The sequence below is a fragment of the Lissotriton helveticus genome, chromosome 7 (assembly GCF_964261635.1).
Source record: "Lissotriton helveticus chromosome 7, aLisHel1.1, whole genome shotgun sequence".
NCBI lineage: Eukaryota > Metazoa > Chordata > Amphibia > Caudata > Salamandridae > Lissotriton > Lissotriton helveticus.
Genome location: NC_136068.1, coordinates 967,919,140 through 967,936,695, shown reverse-complemented (window position 1 = coordinate 967,936,695; position 17,556 = coordinate 967,919,140). Strand labels below are relative to the sequence as shown.

The 17,556-nt window shown below is 44.3% G+C and overlaps 1 protein-coding gene across 1 annotated transcript in view; it reads left to right on the top strand.

Annotated features, from left to right (window-relative positions):
- The window catches only part of MGAT4B (alpha-1,3-mannosyl-glycoprotein 4-beta-N-acetylglucosaminyltransferase B), a 1,462,166-nt gene that overhangs the window by 439,549 nt on the left and 1,005,061 nt on the right, over window positions 1–17,556 (top strand). The gene's annotated exons all lie outside the window — the stretch shown is intronic.

Here is a 17,556-nt window from a genome sequence, read left to right as displayed (position 1 = left end):
AGGTGCCCATTCAGAGGACCTTGGGTGCATCAGCAACTCTGGGTCGAGGATATCCGAGTCACCACTGGCAGTCTGTGGATCTGTAGGGAGGGGTGATGGGGAGGGATGTCACGGTCTAGAGGGCTCTGGTTCTTCATCAGTATCCCCGTGAGTGTCATCTCCAAACCCTTGGGAGGGACTAGGTGGAGTAGTAGGCACTGGGGGGGAGGGGCCAAGGGCGTGGGCTGCCGAGGGTTGTGCATTAGAAAGGCTTCTGACAGATGATCAAAAGCGCCTTGGTCAACCCCGTCCACCTTCGGGCGCTTAGTAGGCTCTGGGCTGTCATTTGAAACCGCTTGCTGTGTAGTGGGAACTGTCCCCGCAGGCTGGGCACATTGAGAACAAAACTGCTCCTGTTTTTTGCGTAAGCGCTCTTCCATGGGAGCCAAGACCTCCTCTACGGCGCGGTAGATAGATGTATCCACTGCGTCGTAGAAATCGCCATCCCAAGGTAGCTGGTCAAGGGAATCCTCCTCCCAGTGCATGTCTCCCTTCTGCAACATGACAAGAGTACTATGACTCCAACCACAGGCCCTGGAGCTACAAGCGTAGTGGCACCCCCAAAGTCAACGGTTGAATAATTACTTGCTGGGGACCAGCGCAATTGAACAGGGTAAAACCCCAATGTAAATGAGAGGTATTGCGGAGATCCTCTGGGACACTGCAATAATGATAATGATAATAGGAAGAGAAAATACTAAAACAGCCCTGGGATGTGTCCCTGGAGGCCCCAATTCAGCCTGACAAAGTGCCTTTAAATGAATAAAATACACCCAGCGGGCGTCAAGATATTCACACACACACACACTCACACTTACTCGATCAGGTCGAGTGTCAATTAGGCCTGAACTAAGCTCCACAGACCCTCATTGAGGGTGTAACTCTCCAGGGATGCGAGGCAGCCAGGCAACGGCTGGCAGAATAACAAGAATGCACCCGTTGTATAAAAATTTAGCGTGCGGTTGCCAGTGAGAAGAGCTGACTCGCTTGACCTGCGCGACAGCGCTGCTAGCAGGAGGGGATGCGGACTGCACCTCAATGCATGCGAAACTAGAGTACCCGCGTAGGCCCGACAGCAGACACGTGGGCCGCGTTGATGACCGAGCGCTGAGCCCCAAAGCTCCGAATCACAGAGGGAGGCCAACCCTTGGCTGCCCTAAAGCTCGGAGCAGGCGGGAGTGCGCAGGAGCGGCCCCTCACAGGCCAACGATCTGAGCCTGAGGTGAGTCACAACAGCGCGCCAGCGCTGCACGTATGAAAATGCCACCAAAACCTTTACCAAACCGGCTGAAACCTCCATGAATAACAAGAAGGCATTCGAGAAATAACAGCGGGCGTGGGACGTGGTCGCCGATCACAATGCAAATTACAATACAGTAATGCAGAGAAAAGGAAAAACACTTATCTGTGGCTGCTGAGCAGCAACGAAAGAGGATGAGCAAGGGAGGAAGATGGACTGGGCGATGGTTCCTGGATTGTTACTGGCTATTGGGACTGAGGGATATGGTGTCCCTTCTTTCTTTTTTTGTTGACCACTTTTTCCCGAGGGTGTTTGGGAAATGTGGTCTCAGTTTACAAGTTTTAAAATGGCTGCTGTGAGAAATAAAGCATTGAAAGTACAGCATAATCCGAAGCCTGGGTGGGGATGTTAAAAGTTGTTTTTCTTTGAAATAGAGGATTCAATTTCGAGGTGACTTGTGATCCCTCTGCAAAACCCACAAAGACTCCACCTTTTGATATTTGTTTGGGGCCTTCGCGTTCGGATGTGCTTTTTTGGTGTTTCCGGACCCTCGTGTGACAGAAGCCACTCGTTTAACTACAAGTACCAGAGTTACCACCTTAGAGGCAAGATAGACCCCGGATGACGGTTGTCCATTTTGTAATCGAGCTGTACCAGAGTTTTTCTTTAAATCAGGTTATATAACAATGATTGGATTGTGAAGAGCATGCTCTTCCCGCTGTGCTCAAAGTACAACAGGAAGTTCCCCTGGTCAGACCAGCATAGGGTTGTAACCTTTGCTTACCAAGGGGCCATGAGGAATGTAACTGATCAGCCTTTTAGGCCTTTAAAAATAAGACTACTATTCGTTACAGAAGGAATCGTCTGTGCACACTAGAGGGTGCAGTACCGAAGCACTCCAGAGCAGTGTGGCGTGGAAGATGTGGAATGTACACTCTCTGAAGGAGAGAGGGAAGGCCCATCTGGTATCCTGGAGGGTCAAATGGACTGGAATAGAATTAGTGTCCTCAGAGGAATTCGCCTTAGGAGAACAACCATCTCCACGATCCTTAGTGGAGTCCACACCAAGGACACAGACTGCCCTAAAACCCACCATCCAAGGATTTTCCATCTGGTGATTGACCTCAGTAAGAGTCTCGACTCCCTTGCAAGCTTCCGCATTGAAAAGGCCCAGCTTTGAGCTCTGAAATGGTGTTGAAACTGCCTAGACAGTCAGCACTGACCACTATCCCGTAGGCCATTCAGTATTGAAAACACCGTTAGACTTTCACCATGCTAAAAAGCATAGCGAAGTGTGCTGCAGAAAACTCCACAGCCAGTAAAAAGTATGAATGGAGAAGTGCAAGTCAGCACCGGATGCTACATTCAGGGACTTATACTACCAGATTCAATGGTTGTTACCCAGTAAGAGGGCCTTTGTCCTGGACACTGTGGGTGCCCTGCCATATGATAGAGATAGCTGGAAAATTGTTGCCACTGGTTCGAAAGTAGATGTCAGTGCAGCTACACAGTGGCGGATTCCTGAGTTCAATGCACCTTTTGTCGAGATTCGACCGGTACGACTTGAAAGATGCAACAGCTGGTCAGAGAAATGGCAGAAGCCTTCTGGAAAAAGAGGCGTTGGTACAAGAGGAGAAGTCCTCTCCAATTTCAAGGTCTTATACGTTTTAGATGCGGCCAGTACCATGTCCAGGGAGAAAAATACCTGTGTCCTCCTCAGAAGGTGTGCCAGCTCAGGATCTCAAGATTTTGATCTACAGTGTAACATCATCTTTTAAGTGTCCCGTCTGATGGAGAATACCTTTTTGGAATTGCAGTTTGACACAGTGTTAGAAAAAATTAAGAAAAGACAGCAGATACAGCAAAGGCTATGTGAGGTCTGGTGTTTGTAACAAGGGAATGGGAGAGCAAAAGCTTCACCTCCACACCATGCTTTTCAAAGCCAACAGGCCTTTTGGTAGAAAGGAAAAAAATTCCATCTTAAAGACAACAACCATGGTAAAGGCAGAGGAGCCCAGGGCAAGGGCCCTGGTGCTGCAAAGTAATATCTTACCCTCTATTCCTTCTTATCACACAGCAGCTCTCACCTCAAATAATTGGGTTTTGTTCATTGTGGCCCACAGATACTCCTTGGAATTTCATCCCACACCGCTAAGCATGCCACCTTGCCAACACATCACCCTGTAACATCAATGGTTGCTGCAGGAAAAAGTGAAGGCATTCCTGCAGATGAGGATATTGAACCTGCTCATACCCAAGAGGACAAGGAGTATATTCTATTGACTTCCTAATTTTCAAATTAGACAGACCCCTCAGGCCTATTATAGATTGGACCACTTCATCTCTATATGATGTTGACTTTAAGATGTTGTATCGGGGAATCCATGGAGGCTCTTGAGCTCAAGGACATTTACTTCCACCTAGCACACTACCAGTAACTCAGGTATGTGGCAAGTGGACAATGATATCAGGTCAAAGTAAACCCTTATGGGGTCACAAGTCCCCATTACCAAGTATTTAGAGGTGACAGCAGCTCTCCTCTGTCACAGTGCCGTTCATGTCTTTTCATATCTGAACAACTGGCTGATGTAGAGTAGTAGCCGAAAGCAGCGCCAAAAAAATCACATCTCTTCCCTCAACAAACGTAACTTTTCTTGGAGACAATTCTAAACACAGTGAAAGCCCACCTCAGCAGTGAGCGAGTGATGCTATTTCAAAGTCTGCTTCTCCTTTATCAGACATTTCTTCTTGTGACAGGATCATAATTAAACGGGTTGGATTTATGGCATCTTTGTAGTGGGCTGGTCCCACGTGTTCAGGTGACATAGTAGACGTAGCCGAGTTGAGTTTCTTGTAGTTTATTAAGTTCATAGGTAGAAGTTACAGCAAACCCCACCAGGAGCAGCCTCTTAGCTGCTCAGCCCATCTTCCAACTGACAACACTCGCACACCAGGCACCCAAGCATTCCACTCATGTCACACACACCAACATTCTACACGGAACACTCACACTGGCTGAGCAGCTAGAGATAAGGTGAAAGAGAACATAACAGCATAACATGAGAATACTACATATCCTATCCCTTTTAAATTGAAAAATAAATAGAACCACAATAAAATTGAAGCAGCTATACACATCATTATACAAATGATGAAAGCAGTTCATAAACCCTGGGATGAATGGTAAAACCACATCACAACAGGGAAAACAGAGAAACCAAGGAAGAAAGGAGGATGAAAGAATAGAAACACTTACTAACACCATCCTCCTCCTTTAATAGTGAACAAAGAAAAGGTAAATAGCGTAATAAGAGCTCACATACAACAGGTGAGCAAGACACACGTGAAAAGAGTAAAGGGAAAAACGTACCCCAAGACTCCACACAATGGATGGACGACACCCAAAGAAGTACCCATCAACTAAGGAGACTGTGGCCAAAACGCCACCCTTCATGTAAGGGACCATGCTAAGATGTGACTAACCCATAAACTAAGCTGAGTAAAGACTAGTGTTGCTTGGGACTGGCACCCAAGAACATGTGAAGCACGAGATAACACAGGTGCAGCACAGTGTGACAAACGCACACATTACGTCGACGTGAAGCACAGGGTGACTTACACACACAGCATAACGACGTAGAAATACATGGGTGAGGCGCAAAGCGGCTTACACACTAAAAACAGCAAGTTGATGTTCAGGGCGGCTTACACACAAAACACAACAAGGTGATGCGCAGTGCGGCTTACACACAAAAACCTCTACATGACGTTAAAATGTGTAAAAGGGACTGACACCCAAAACACACATCCCAAAGAAGGGATGTACATGAAACCCAAGTAGTGTAAGGGATGACGTATAAAGAGATATGTCCAACAACATGGAGTGTAACAGCTAGTGTCAATGGGACTACCACCCAAGGACATGTGCATCTAGTGTCACATGAGACTATAACCCAAGGACGTGTGCAGATGATAAAACTACACAACTGCAGTAAAGTTTGGCAAACACACAATACATAAACGTGAAGATACAGAGACAATTGACTTGGAAATGGGACTAAAACCCATACCAAAAATAACAAAGCAACAGAACCCCTAAGTAACCCTACATGTAAGGGTACAAAGGCTTAGCAAAAACTGTTGCAATAATGTAAAGAGGAGAAATGGGACTGTAACCCACTCCCATCCCAATGACAGAGATAAAACATCTGAAAGGTGAAAATGCGTGAAGGGACATGGGACTAGGACCCACTCCCATGGGCTCTTAAGCAGGGATACAACATATGAAAAGTGAACATGCATGAACCATCAAAATAGTACAGTGGTGAGGGTGAGTAAAGCCTACAAAAACAAAATCAGCATATCGATGAGCATATAACATGTCATTGAAAACACAAAGATGTACACAATAAAATTAATGTTACTAGAATATCACTGTTGTACCTATCACTGCGATTCTGTGGGACAAGCAGTCCAAATTGAGAACGTGTACTACAATGCAGCACACAAAACCTGAAGCGGCACATTTGAGGCAGCACAAGGTGGGATGATGAAGAGAAGACATCCAGTGAAAACTGAAGAACACTAAGTCACTTTAAAAATTAGAACTCATCACACAGTCCGGCATCAAAATTCATGGTCCATGTCTGAAGGAAAGAGAACTCAAACTCACCACAAAGAGTTGAGCTTACAAGTAAATAGTTACACAAAAAGCCATATTCTTTAAACTTGCTTATAGATCATACTGCGGTCAATTAGATCATGCGTTTACTCCAAGGAAAGCGTTGTTCACGTAACCATGTAAACTAAAGCTATCCTTAATTCTGCGACGCTGAAGGCAATTTCGAGTGAAGAACTTTATTAAACAAACATGGTTGGCGAACATCACAGACCGTAACAGGCACTTGAATGCCTGCATCCTCCAACTCCAAGATGGCTTGACACACAGGAGATGCACGCTGAGTGGCTCCCGTCACGCTCCTGCTGCAAAGCGTCAGACAGCAGGCTTGAATACTGTCGAGACGTCATGAAGGCTTCTTGTGCGGCTCCGCGCGACACCGTGGACAAAGTAAGTTGCGCGAGCCATGTTTGAATTTGATTCAAAACGCAACTGTTTTCTTTCAAAGGCCTCTCAGTAGAGAAGACAAGACTACAAAATAAATACACTAAACTGTAAGCTTCTCACCATGATGGTCCCCTCTTGTAGCAGGCAGGGAAACCAGGCCATAAAAGTGTAGTCCAGACAGTAGTTGAAATTAAACAGGCACAAGTAATGTTCCTACCAGTGTTGCGCTGACACAGAGGCACGCAGAGTAGGAATCATCACCAGAATCCACGCAAATAAGTCTTGAGCAAAAATACAGTCTCAGATGTAATACTTGTACAAAAGAAAAACACTTTTTGCCAAACAGAAACACTTTACTCCAGGCAGGAGACAGAAATCCAGGCAACCACTGATTACCTTGCTTCATGGTGGCACTCTAGACCTTTGTTGTGGCGCAGGACCATCTGCAAGATGTAGGCAGCCTAGATAACGTAATTACTGCTGTTGCAGGGACACAGAGATCAGAGCACAGCACGCCTGGGCTGGGCTGTCACGTCTAGTGGTCACTGGTGGGGCTGCGAAGTGTGCTTGACCGGTTTATTATCCTTGTGTTACTTGAATCGTGTTGCTCTTCATTGGTAAATCTAGTATGTCCTTTCCTACATGTAGTCCTTCTGTACTCCACATCTTTACTTGGCATCAAACTACCTTTAGTGCGTGAGATGAGCTCCAGATCACCAAAAATGTAGTGGGCTGGTCCCACATGTTCAGGTGACACTGTAGACTTAGCCAAGTTGAGTGTCTTGTAGTTTATTAAGTTCATAGATAGAAGTTACAGCAAGTCCCACCAGGAAGCAGCCTCCTAGCTGCTCAGCCCATCTTCCAACTGACAACACTTGCACACCAGGCACCCAAGCATTTCACTCATGTCACGCCAACATTCTACACGGAACACTCACACTGGCTGTGCAGCTAGGGATAAGGTGAAAAAACATAACAGCATAACATGAGAATACTACAATCTTGTACTCCGATAGTTCCACATTCTCTTGACACGTGTCTGCACAAGAGTGTTTAGCCAGGCAACAGTCACAAACGGCTGATCCATGTAAGGATCTAGTTTTGGTACAGTCCAGAGTTCATAAGAAACTAAAACTGTGGAACAGCAGCTGCCTATTGCTGGGAAGGTAATTTCTCAACCTTTAGCTGCAGGTGACCCTTACCACAGATGCCTCCCTTACAGGGTAGGGTTACTTTTGGACAACTTGAGAATTCAGGGCATAGGTTTTCCCAACTATAACAACTACATATCCGTATTTCGAGATGATGACAGAGCGTCTGTGTTAGACCTGTCTGGCTTTCTGCGTAGTCCCTCCAATTTATTATTTATTTTGTCCCCTTTTTGCCCCTCATACCTTAATTAATTTTTGTGTCCACTAACTTTTTCTAGGTGTTGGTCAAGGGGATTGGTGTTCTTTTCCCCCCTCATAGTTTTTCACCTCAGGCCTAGAGGCCTGTTCTGACAGGAATATAGTTGGAACCACAAAATGGTGGCTACCAACTGCCCTAACTGCCAAACCCAGAACTTGCCCATAGACTAGTATAGGGCGTTCCAGAACTTTCTGGTCCCTTCTGGACTCCTGAGGGTCAGCCTATAAAAGGCGGAATGCTGGACAGCCATTTTGTCTGTCAGTGAGGAGCAGTTAGAGTGAAGGTTGAGGTCTGGTAGGGGTAGGATCCTGAAGGGTGGATTGATCTACAAGAGTAGCCCTCTGTCAAGGCTTTCTCACCGCCCATTCCTGTTGTCCTAGCCAAGCTAGTTCATCCTGCTGACCCTGGACAGTTAGGTGTAGGGGTTAACTTTCGTGATCTGGGAACTGAATTAAGAGGTCTCCTGTGCCCCTAAATCTGTCCAGTAAGGAGGGCTGGTGGTCTAGTGCTGGAAAAGTGCACTGTGGCTTAATCCTGTGGGAGCCCCCTTTTGATCCCCCCTCCCTCCCTAGGGCAAGTAGTAAGCTCCTGGCCTGGGTAGCGCTGGGCTCCTCTTACCAGTATCTGGACTTGAAGTGAGCAATCACTCTCCCAACTGTCAAGGTGGCGGAGAGCGGAGAAAGGTCCCATTAGGCCTGGGCAGTCTTGTGAGGCTATCGCTGTGAACGCGACCCCGGGGGCGCCTTCCGCGCTCTGTGACAGCGCCCGGCTGGATCAGGAGAGTGAGAGCGAAGTGCTCATGTCCGGCGCCAGCGCGCTAATTTCCCACTGAATTGGGGACTGCCTTCCAGGAGGGGCCTAGGGCCGAGCAGGCCCGGTGCGGAGACACTATACCTCCGCGCATGCGCAGAAGAACCCGTGTGTGAGAATCGACGATTTCCGCCGCTGAGGAGAGCTGAGAGGAGGAGGTGGCTTCGTCGAGTGGCTGGGGACCGATCCGAGCGCCGAGGGACAGATCCTTGTCGGTGAGGAGCAGCCCTGTTGAGTGGCTGAATCACCGTGACAACGCCTCGGTTTTGCTCCTTGGAGGGCCTCCGCTCCTCTGTGAGGGGGCGGGAGGGCCGATCAGCTGAGGAGAAGCGTCTTGAGGCACAGAGGGTGAGCGGAAGAACCGCCTGCTGGCCACCCTCGCAAGTAAGCAGGGAAGAGTGAGGGGTGGCGAGGGAGAGCTGGTTAGGCCTCCTGATCGTCTGGCTTCCTCCTCACACTGGGCAACCCTGATTGAGAGGAAGAGGGTGGAGGGCCTGAAAAACGAGTGACATAACTTCCCAAAACTGACCGATTCAAGAAGCCTGGCTTTACCTGTGGGGTGAAAGGAATATAAAGGCCTCATTTAACCCCTGGTTCTTGACAATTAGTGACAACTTGCCCCCCCTGATGGAGTAGAATTATGGAGGAGTAAAAGTAGAGTACATTGTGTAATTATCTGATCTATGAAAATATTAGTGTTACCTGCCAGACATGGTTATAGTGCTTGACTAAATGTAATGTACTGAAAAAGCTAGTTGATAATTTGCTTAGCAGTTTATAAGGTATATTTGCTATTTCCAAGACAAACTGAAATGTCCTAAGCTGTAAATTTTGGAACAAAAGAGCAGAGATATTATTTTCTTTTTATAAACCAGTACATATTTTTACATACATTGGTGTAGTGTCCTTTTTGTGTGCTATTGCGTGGATTTACTGTTGGGTGGTTTGCAACCTTCACACTTAAGCCTCTAGTATTGTGTCTTACCCTAGGCCAGGCTACCCTAGGTAACCTGTCATCCCAGGTTCCAACAGTCTGGCACTAGACTTTTTATTACAGTGACTTGCAAAATGACATATATAATCAGTAAGCAGGGCCACAATTTAAAACGCCCAAAAACAGAGGTTAGACACTCCGCTCCATGGGACATGTGCCATAACCGCTGCCTCTCGGCATGCTCAAAATACTAATTCCCCAGAAGTACAGAAACAAACAAAAGAGCTTACAAGCGGACAACACAATAGGCGGTATGAGATTTAGCATGCGGATTGGTAACTCTAACTGGTGAAATTCTGTGGTTGTGCACGTTTGAGCCAGAATTAAGTTACAGAGATGTAGAATACAGGTGTTACTTGAAAAAACAGTAGGAAGTGTCTGAAATATTTTTTTCTGCGTTTCACCAGATTTTGAAACATGCACCTAGTTTTTAGATCATAGCACTGCACGTAGACATTTCAATGCAAATTCATTTGGTCCCTGATGTAAAGGTACACTCTGGGATTTCAGTCCAGTCTGAAGGAACTGGGCAGTTTTCTTAAGTTCACACACATTAAAACACTCCATACCTTTCATTTTTACATTCTATTGTCTGACAGCTGTATGTGAACCTGTGGTTCAAAGAGTCTAAATCAGGCATAATGATTGGAAACTTTTCTGAAATCAATAAAATAACAGTACTTGGCAATATTTGTGTACAGGATGTTCTTTTGAAGTTATTTCTGATAGAGACTTCTAACCCCAGATTTCTCAACAGTACCTCTGTGTGCAGGTTGGTTGCGCCATGCTCTACTGGGCATTTATAAAGCTCATAGCTACCCTACGGGATTCCCAGCGATGAGGCAATCTCCTTCTCACAACTAGCACAGTAGGTAGACCATTCAAAGAGATGCGTTTTGAGAAACGTCCTGAATTTTATTTCATCATTGGTCAGTCTCAAAGACAAAGGGAGAGGGTTCGAGTTTAACTGCAGAAAGGCAAAAGAATATCCATTGCATCTCATTTTCCTAACTTGAACCAGGAAGAGCCTCTGATTTGTGGACACATTGCTCTTTTAGGGATTTAAGGGGTTAACCGTTTCCGAACTAGGGGGGGGACTTTTGTTGTGCATAATTGTTTGGGCCAGATAAAGGGCCTTGAATTTGATTCCTTTTCATATGGGTAGCCAATGCAAACTAACATGGGAGGGTGACACTGAATGGTGCTTTAGGATTTTCAGCAGAACACGTGCTGCAGGGTTCTGAACTATCTGTAAGTGTTTGACAACGTACTGAGGAGTTCCCAAGTAGACTGAGTTGCCAAAGTCGAGGCAGGACAGGAAAAGGCCATTGGACCACGATTTCTTGAGTAGTGGGAGGGAGCCATCTCAAGATTTGCCTTAGGGCTCGCAGCAGACCAAAACAGGAAGCTACAAGTTTTCTTACTTGGACTTCCATGGTTAGATGGCTGTTTATCCAAAAACCCAGACTTTTAATTTCAGTTTAGGTGGAGGAAGATCACCTAAATAGTTGAGGCCAATGAAGTTCAGACCAGAGGGTGGGAGTAGTCACAACTGCCGAAACTTCAGTTTTGACTCCATTGAAGCCGTGATTGGTTTCTGACAATCCGCAACCTGCTCCATTTGACCCACTTAGTGTCCCACCTCCGCAATGCAGATCTCATACTTTATCATTCATTGTTTGGGATGGAGTCTGATAATGAACTATAAAGCAGGAGATGAAATTAGCTAACTCTTTCACGAAGAGAATTGTTATGATGATCTTCGAGATGCTAGTGGTCTTGACACTTCTCCTGATTCTGCTCTTCTCACTCCCTGCCACTGAAGAGAGTGCTTCTTTTTTGGTGGTCATGCGGAAGGCAGTCGAAGTTCTTGACCTGCTGCTCCCTACGTTAGAGATCAAAACCAATGTCCTGACAAAAGTACTCCAGCTAGGGCGAACCTCTATTAAGCCCTTACTTCCTTGTGATGAGGCACTCACAGATACCCTCCTAGGGGCTTTGGTCAAACGTTGCTCTGGGACCCTAGTCAGTTGCTGAATTATGAAGTGCCACTGACCCACCCCTGCAGACCCCCGCATTTTTGTCTCGGCACCCTTCTCCTGAAAGCTTGGTGGTGCAGGCTTCCACCAGTTGGATAAACCGAAACTCTACTACCCTGCATAGGGAGTCCAAGAGAGTGAAGATCTTTGGGAAGAGGGTATTTTCTTCCACTAGTTTGGCTCTCATGTCTGTCAATTCTAGTTGCCTGCTGGGCCACTGTTCCTGCACTCTGGGAGTCTGTTGCTCAAGTGCTCACAGGTCTCCCAGAAGCACTACAACCTATCCTAATCCAAGCTATATAGGACTGCCACAGCTGTGACAAATTCAATTGATGCGTTGTCAAGTGATCCGTTGTGCACAAATCCTTTGACGTGACTTGCCTTTTTTAGGGGACAATTGAAATGATGTATAGTCGCAGGGAAGAGTTCATCCAATAGGTTTATTTAAGATTCAGGTACACCACCTCAGCCTCCACACTTGTCTCAACTCAAAGCCTCTTTTAATTCTCCCTAATTCAAACCACAACTTTCCAGCACCTATGAGATGAGGTTCATGATAGCTACATTCTACTACAATAACATTCCACCCTCAGAGACCAGTATAGAGGCAAATGCAAAGTACACTCAACTATACAATACACCATAGAGAGCTTACTGCTCCCTCTTCTTAATACAACACATAAAAACATTTTATAAAGAGAAAACCCATAACACAAACAAAGCATAAGTACACGGATGCAATCAGACATTTCCCCGTAAGTATTCAGTTTTCTTCTACACCCTGGAACTTTGCCTCGCTACTTGCTCATTAGGAAAATTACTTTGACTTATAGAATCATAAAATTTTGTATTGATGTACCTGTTAACGTCCGATTTTACAGATTCATCTCTAACCTTTTTTAACCACTCTTCCCAAGTTCCACATATTGTGATCTTTCGTTCTACCGGCATTACCAAAGACACTGATGACTTTAGGAGGAGCTAAAAGTTTTGACTGTGATTCTGTGAATCCAGGTTGGGGATTCCTGATTTTAACTAAATACCCACCCTGAATCTCCACTTTTTTTTTTTTTACAGCTTTGCGACTGTCAAATAAGGTTTTCCTATCTAATTCTCGCCTTGAATTCTCTCAATTCTTTTTTTCCTCATTATCTTCAACACTCATATACCACCCCCCTTCTTCGTTTACCCAAGATAGGCAAATTAATGTGTTTGCTTTCCTCCTCCTGAACAACTCAAACTGAGAGATACCTGTGGTTGTATAAGGGGTACTCTGTAATTCTTAATCTTACACAGAGCCTCTTTTTTCCAACACTCATTACTCGCTACAGGCCTTTGTATGTTCTCCTTTATCACCCTGTTGCGCCTTTCCACCATTCTATTAGTTTTAGGATTAAGGCAAATTTCTTGTGTAAGATATCCCTGTCTCCAAGATATTTTTCCATCTCGCGCAGCACCAGTTGAACCCTGTTGTCAGTTAGAATTGAGGTGGAAAATCCTTCTCTACCAAAAACTTGTTCTAGTAAATTTATGATATCACCTGTCTCTACAGAATTAGTAATACTCACCTAACTATAACCTATTCATCATGCTAGAGTGTTTGATCGGGCAAAGGGTGTCCAAGGCTACCTCTTGCCAGGGTTCTTTGGGTCTTTCTCTCATTACCATCGTATGAACTCTATATGTAAGACTTTTATCCGCATTGGCACACTGTCCACACTTTCTCAACTTGAATATCCATGCCTGGCCATTAGTACATAAGACAAAGCCATTTCTTGATTGTCAAGATCCCAGAATGACTCATGTGCCATTGAGACAAATCCTTCCCTTATAGATAACAATGGAACCAACCATGTCCCCCTCAACAGTATGCTATCTAGCAGCAACAGTTTATCCTTTACTTTCCAAAACCCACGCAAAAGATTTAGATTTTTCTCCTGTCCACTCCACTTGTTTTTTAATTTAAAAATTACTTGTTGATTCACCTCATCTTTGTTCAACTCCCTCACCCATTTTTCTTCTTTAAAAAGGGCCTCTCTGATCACACAAACTTCAACATCCTCATCCTTCGTTTCCATCTCCTCTTTTTCTACAGTATTATCAATTAGTCTAGAACAGGAGTCGGCAATACTATTTCTAGCTCTAGTTACATACATAATTCCAAACTGAAATTCCTGTAAGGCAATGACCCAACGCCTAATCCTTCCCGACACAGCATCTTAACCCTTCTTCTCAAAGATTCCTCTAAGGGGCTTGTGGTCAGTCTTTATAAGAAACTTGCTGCCCTAAATTTCTGTACTGCCCAAAACACCACCAAGGCTTCCTTCTCTATAACAGAGTAATTCAACTCTGCTCCCTTTTAACCCTCTAGAAATAAACAATAATGTCTTTGCTACACCATTGTGTCTTTGCAGAAGCACCACACCAAGCACTTTGGCACTGGTATCAGCCATGATGATGGGTCTCCTGACCCGGCTGAAAACTTTGTAAACACAGCGCCGTACTACGTTCTTGTTTCATACCGGAGAATTCTAATTCACATGCTTCACGCCACTCAACACTGCTACCTTATTCATAAGCATCCTCATGTTATTTGTTTTTTCTGCAAAATTAAACTAAAATGTATTGTATTACTCTGTCATGCCCAGACACTTGACTACCTCTTCCTTAGACACAGGGCTACCTAGACCAACACTAGCATCACCAAATTCCTTCTTGGGGTCAGTGCCCTCAGAAGTTATCTTGTGACCCAGATAGTTCATTTCATCAAGATTAAAACAACAATTTTCAGCCTTTAATGTCAAACTACACTCTCTCAGCCTGCACAATACCTCACTCCCCGCTCGTGTTCCACATTCACTCTATATATTAATATATCCTGATAGATCTTTATTCCTCATACACCTTTCTAAATATTCTCCATCACATGTTGAACAACCTCTGTGGCTCCGATCAACCCAAATGGCACGCGGACACATTTTTGTGTGACAAAAAGGTGTGACAAATGCCATAAAATCTTGAGAATTCCTTTTTAACTTGACCTGGTGAGAGGCAGAGGTCAAGTTAACAGACGAAAAACACATCACCCCCTTCAGCATGGATAAAATGTCATTAATGTTGGGCAAAGGGTAGTGATCAACTATCACACCTTTATTGAGTTCTCAGAAGTCTACCCAAAGACCAACATCTCCATTTGCTTTCCTTGCTAACACAACCGGAGCAAGTCACTCTGTGGGCTCCACCTTCTCTATTACGCCACTCTCTTTCAACTTTTCTAGTTCTTCTTTTATCCTGTCCTACATTATTAATGGTACACCCCTTACTTTATTAATAACTGGCATAACCCCTTTTTCCAACATAATCTAGTGAACATAGTTTTTAAAGCACCCCAATTTTTCCTGAATTCTCACTGAAATTCATGTTCATTCTTGACTTGGGCCTTTCAACACTCATTGCACTAACCTTCTCCATGTCTTTGAGTCTTTCCGATGGAGTGTCACTGGGATGAAGATATTCTATCAAATCCCTTTTGTGAAATCAACTAATTAGAGAGGATATGTAAATTTTCCCAGCAGTAAACTTGTCCTTGAACTGTATGGACCTATTAAAGTAACCTAGTAATTTGATAGGTTCCCCACTGTAACCTTCCGGACAGATGTCAGGTGTGTGCAATTTAGCTCTGCCCACTAAAGCTCTATCAAACATATCTCTTGGATTCAAAGTTATTTTTGCTACTGAGTCAAAAAGCTACAGACACCCTCAACAGTACCATCTCAATTTGCTCACACAAAACCTTCTGCACTTTCTTTTTTTTTTTTATTAGAGTTTCTACAACATTTAGTTACATGACTCTTTTTATCACATTTCTTGCAAGTGGTCTTCCAACCAACATAGCCTTCATAGTTTGCAAAGTGACCAACCTCCCCACACCTATAGCACGACCTGACTCTTTTTCACAACTTACAACTATTTCTCAGCTTTTTTTCCTTTTTGAGCTTCATGTTTCTGGTATTGACTAACAGGTTGTTCAAGTGCTATCCTTACTATTTATATTACCCTTCACTATCTCCTCAACACATGGTAAACTGTGTTCATAAGTCTTAGCCATGGTTACCATGGATTATCCTTCTGCCAAAATTATTCTTTTGCCTTCTCCAAACAGCACCCCAACATTAATTGGTCCCTCAAATGCCCTTCATTTGTCCCACCAAAACTGCACTAATTTCCGCAGTACAGTCATATACTCCTCCACTAGCTACCCAGAACGTTGCAACCTTTTACCAAATTAGTACTTCTGCAGAACTGTGGACATTGTAGGCAAATAATGTAAATCTAGTTTCTAAAGCCAGATTTCATAATTAATCAACTCACCACACTCACTCGGCGTCCGATTCGGTAAGTACTAAAAAATGTCTTGACCCTCAGGACCCAAGCAATGCCGTAAAAGCGACATCTTCTGCTCTGCACTTAAATAAGTGCCACGTACCCTAGTATAATGTGCAAACATGGACTTCCACTTCTTCCAAGCAATTTACGGTTCACCAGGGATTGACACCACACCAGTAATAGGTGTGCAAAGTAAAATACAATGTCACGAAAACTACACGACAAGGGATCCCTGTAATACAAAAACCTATTTTTTAAAAGTATGTGATAATCACATTACAATTAATACAGGTTTAATATTATCAAAGTGTGCGCATCACCGAGCACTGTAACTGGAAATGTGACTTAAAAAAAAACCTGAAACTTCACAAAGCTATATCTTGAAAATTGTTTGTTGAACATGTGATGTATTCCTATAGGTCCTGAATCGATCCCCCTATTCCTGACCCTATTCTAGTTAAACAAACCAACAAGTTAACTAGCAGTCAGCCCATGAGGCAGAAAACCCCCATGATGCAGATACCGTTATCTGACGCAGTCACACTACGGCACAGGAACGTGTTATCTGATTAGGTCATAACGCTTGCGATCTAATTAGACAAGCGATATTCCTCCAGCCCCTGATAAGGCATACGGAGTTCTCATAACAAATCAAACCTATGACAACCTGGGCAAAACCCTGCGCCCATTGTTTTGATTTCACCGAGAACTTCAGTAAAAGAATGTGCTAACGAGCAAGTCGTATGACATCCTTATTGACGTATCTATGTCCATCCTTACGTCAATCTCGGCACCTTAAAGGTATAAATATTACCGATCTTGCCCTATGCAAACACACGCGTGGTGACGAGACGGAGCAGCCATACTTGCCGAAGCCAAGAGCAGAGCAGACCCCGCTGGCAGCAGCCCCGCCTTCCTGACGCGCTGAGAGACGCGCTGCTTTCTCCTGCCGAGAATCCAGCACCGGCGTTTCTGGGCAGCCCTCGCAGGCAGCCTGGAATATCGAGACCAGAGAGAGAGATACCATTCCTCATTCATCCTAACTTCCAGGTACAGAACTGAATAACCCCTCACAGAGAATTCTTTAGTTATTTCACTTGGCAAAAACAAACTTAACTTAAACTGTAACTTTCTATTCCCGCCCACGTATTAGGCTTAGGTCAGGTACACGGGGTAGGCGTATTTAGAAACACCAGTTGAGTACGTTTAGTCAAATGTATATGTGTATGTAATATATTTTATTCATTTTAAAACATCTTATGGCTTAGAAACCATATCAATGTTTTTACAGTATTACTTTATACTATTGCTTTTAATGTATGCACTTTACTTAACTATAAGTATTGCAATAATATCGATCCATTTCTCTTGTATGAGAAAAGAGACTGATCAATAAATAACACCTTTTTATTGAACACGCCCGTCTCTTCCTTTTCTCTACAATCTGATGAGACTAAGAATGCACGTACTGACTGAGTAAAATAATTTGCCTTTTGTTCACACGACTCTCGAGATATACTCTTGATTAGGGGAGAGCAAAGTTGTCATGTTCTATGGTTGTCAGAAACTAAAT